The following is a 4,155-nucleotide window of genomic DNA, read 5'->3' on the forward strand; positions in this document are numbered from 1 at the left end:
AAAGGAGGCAAGAAAACAATACACATATATATGTGCTACATTTTAATTTTTTAAATTTATTTACTAATTTCCTCGCTAATTAATTTATTCATCAAACATATTTTTTGTTTCATTTTCTGTTTATTACAGGGATTTCTTATAGAAGAAAGAATGGACACATAGTGAACAGGCTCCCTTTCTTGTACCCAGGACACACCTTTAACAATTGTCACAAATGAACAATTCATTTATTCAAATGCCTCGAATGCCTCCTAACTTTTGTCCTTTTTTCCATTCCCATAGGTTCAAAGATGCATATTCTATTTTAATAAATAAAGCAGAGAAGGGCCACAGGAACTTATTTGCTTCTTTGAAGTGTTTTCCAACAGTATAGATCTCATGAATCAGATCCTCTGTGTAGACAATGCCATATTTACCAAGAGATTGAGCAATCAAAGCATTATCTGTCAATGCAATTCGCTTCTTATTGATTTTGCCATAACCACACTTGTAGATCAGTTCATTTACTGACTTCAGGTTTGGGTACCCCCACGCAGTATAGCTTCTACAATGCTCAGCATGTTAATTGAAGCCTTGTTGAGCTTCACAAAGGTTCCATTGAAGATCTGGAGAAGGCAAAGAAGCTTCAACACCTTTCAGAACTTGGGTGACACCACTGGTACCATTGATACCTCTGATCCTGATGACAAACGCCAATTTTGGTACTGCAGGTACATAGAAGTTGCCAGCTTTTCTTGCCATCCTAGTGATTCGAACGTCAGTTCTGAGCATCTGCCTGTATTCCTTGTGATAACGCTTAGCTTTTTCATAGATAAGCTTCCTCCTTGTCTTTCGCAGCATCTTTTGGGCAAACTTCTTTCTCAGATGTTTGATCTTCTGCTCTGTGAAATTCCTTCACTTTTTAAGGGTTTCTGGCATGGCAGGAACCTTCTTTTTCTTCTCTTCAACACCGTCCATGGTTCCAGCTGGAAATGGGGCTAACCGTGTTTAAATGCACAATTCACTGGTATCAATTACATTTACGATGTTGCGCAGCCATTACCACCATCTGCTTTCAAAACCCTCCCATCACCCCAAACAGAATCCCTGCAACTGTTAAACAATAACCTATTCCTCCCTCTCCCAGTTCCTGGGGCTGTGCAGTTTTTTTCAGGTTTAAAGCTTGAGCTACTGAGGAAGATTATGGTAGAAGTTACTTAAGAAGATGAGAAGATGAGGAAGAACTTGTGAGGGTGGGGGAAGGAGATGAGAAGTTAACGTTAATTCAGTCTTAGACTTACTGAGTCTGAGGTGCTCATTGGGTGTTCAATAGAGAGGTTTGGGATATAGACAGGTAACTAATTAATAGGGACCTGATTAGTATCACATGCAAGGAATGTGGGCAAAATCACAAAAAGTTTCAAGAGCACAAGGAAGACTGAGGGTGAATCCCTGTGCCTTTCAGGGGTGGAGAAAAAAAAAAAAATAAGACCACAAAGATCTTTGAGAAGGAAACCAGGAGAAAGGCATGTTAATGATTATCAAGAAGTGAATGAGGAAGAACCCAGTCCACGGTCTTCCACATCAACTACTCTCTTTCGAGTATTCTCAACCCTTTTGCCCCATTGCTCCTCATCATCTCCAGCTGCAAACCTGCTCCCTGAATGAATCCAGCAGTTCCCTTTATGGAGTCCTTGAAGAGAAGCCAGATGCTGTACAGGCATCCATTACACATCCAAGGCTAATGCCTCGGCTGAGCCCAACACAGACTACCCTTGCTCATTCTCATTCTCCAGTGTCTGTGTAGAACATTCAACTATCCTCCAATCTCCACCCCTTACTTTCCTCCCTCTGCCAATTCTTAGCAGAACTCACTGAGCCACAAATAAATTGAACGAATATTTATTTACTCAAACTGTGTTCAGTGCCTCCTACTTGACAGAGAAAATAGAACACATCAGAAGAGCTTTCTGCCTCAGCACCCATTCTTTCCTGCTTGCTATGACAATGGAAGTGATGTTTTTGCTCTGATCTAGGCTAACTTCTCTATCTTTGCCCTAGAGATCCCATTTGCATTTCTTTGGTCCCAGTGGCTGCAGCTTTTGTGTCACTCCTGATGCCTTCCAGTCAGTAGGTCTACAGTTTGGCCCCTATTGGTTCTCTTCAACCCCCTGTGCCCCCCAGCTACTGCTGTCTCTCCTCCCTGCTGCAACCACATTTCCCAAGATTTGTGCACATTCACTGTGTGTACTGCACCCTCATTTCTCAACTCCTAGTCTGCTCATTTCACTCAAGCCATTCTAGATGAGGTCACCAATGTATTAATTCTATTGGTTGATAAATTCAATAGATATTTTTCAGTCTTATGTTTCTTCACATTATTAATCACTTCCTCTTCCTAGAAACAAACTTTCCCCTGGCTTTGTTCTCCAAGCAAAAATTAACATCTCTCCGCTCTCTCATTCTTAACAGATCTGCCTCCTACAGTAGTGATAAAATAGATCTCATCTTCCTCTGGTGGCCACTGCCCTTTCTCATCCCCGTTCCCAGCCAAGCTTCTCGAAAGAGTGGTCTCAACTTTTGCCCTTCCAGTTATACTCAGCTTAACCAGCTTGATCTCTTGCAGCATAAGACAATATCACTATCAACCATTTCTCTTCTTGAAAAACTGTATTACCATCGGTTAAAAAAAACCACAAAAACTTCCTGTTTCTCATTCTTCTTTGGCCTCTTCTCTCCCTTGCTAGTTTTTCACCTTTCTGCTTTACCTGTTGGTCGTTCCCCAGCACTAGGGACAGTGGTGGCTCTGAGAGTGCATCTCCCATCGTGCACTGTGAGCATTAAATGAAATAACAAGGATTCTGGTTCAAGGTGGCTGACCAGAGACATCGGATACCTGCCCTCTCTAGCAAGAAGAACCAACATTATGAGGAGAAAATCCTACCTTGAACAGAATTATCAAGAAGAGAACATTGGAGTCTAATGGAGAACTCACAGGAAACACCTGAGGCACAGAAGGAGAGGGACGTGAGAGGCCAGCTTAGCAGGCATTGGCAGGAGGCCAGAGGGACTCCGTACTGCAATGAAAGGTAAGTGAGAGAACCTCAGCGGTCCGCACCCCTGCTGCAGACTGCTGCAATCTCAGCTGTGGGAGGGCTTCTCCACCCGCACGAACCCTGACACTACTGTGGGCAGTGGTTCAAACTCCCCTAGAGGCATTTCACCAGACTGGGAACTCCTGCTGGGTCACTCACCCCACCCCAGACCCATGCAGCTGCAGCAGGGTGCCACTGTGACAGCGCACCACCTAGGAACCTCCCACGTACAGTCCCCAGTGTCCACCCAGAGGGCTGCAGTGGTGCAATGCTGGCTGGACCTTAAGGTGCTGCAGGGTCCCCAGTACTCTAGGTCACAGGGACTAGTACTCCCGGGGAAAGGATGGTACAGTGGTGTGGAGCAATAGAAAGGCAGCCCTGGAGACAAAGAAACCCAAAGCGTGCACTTTCCAGAGCCTGAGAGCTCCCTGCTGGGGCTGTGAAAGGTGACTCCATCCCCAGATGCAGCACAAACTCTGTGCTCTGCCTCCCCAGCAGAGAGTGAAATCCCCTCCCACCAGTGGAGCAGCCTCTCTGCTCTGCATGGTACGCGGATAACAGGACCCCTTCTTCCCCACTGTGCACCACTGCAGACTCAGCTGCTGCTGCTGCTGCCAGAAGAGGCTGGCACAGGCAAGCCCAAGGGCTGCCTGACTGGAGCTGGGAGTGGTGACTGTGACCCACTCATGGTGTGGCTCTGTGCCCAGGGCTCATGGGCAAAGATCAGGGTCCCTCTCCCCTCTCAGAGTGGCACTGTGGCACTGCTGCACACCAAAGTGGCAGTCCCTCTGTGCCCAGGGCTCTGTGCCCAAAGTGGCCTCTGTGCCCAGGGCTCACGGGCAAAGATCAGGGTCCCTCTCCCCTCTCTGAGTGGCACTGTGGCACTGCTGCTGCAGAGAACAGGAGAACCTGAGAACTGCATGTTTGGGGCTGTGGGTGGCATCTCTGAATCATGGCCACTGCCAACACCTGCTGCCACTGCTTGGAACTAAGACAGTCATCACACCACTGCTACTAGGACTGGCCCACCTGGCCCACTGCTGTTACTACCTACACCCAAGCAAAAACTACCACTTCTGCT

At 46.6% G+C, this 4,155-nt stretch overlaps 1 pseudogene; it reads right to left on the minus strand.

The window, feature by feature from the left end:
- Window positions 1-231: 231 nt before the first annotated feature.
- Window positions 232-957, minus strand: LOC138384752 (large ribosomal subunit protein uL30 pseudogene; annotated as a pseudogene).
- Between the last annotated feature and the right edge of the window lie 3,198 nt (window positions 958-4,155).

Source organism: Eulemur rufifrons, chromosome 6 (assembly GCF_041146395.1).
Source record: "Eulemur rufifrons isolate Redbay chromosome 6, OSU_ERuf_1, whole genome shotgun sequence".
Lineage (NCBI taxonomy): Eukaryota > Metazoa > Chordata > Mammalia > Primates > Lemuridae > Eulemur > Eulemur rufifrons.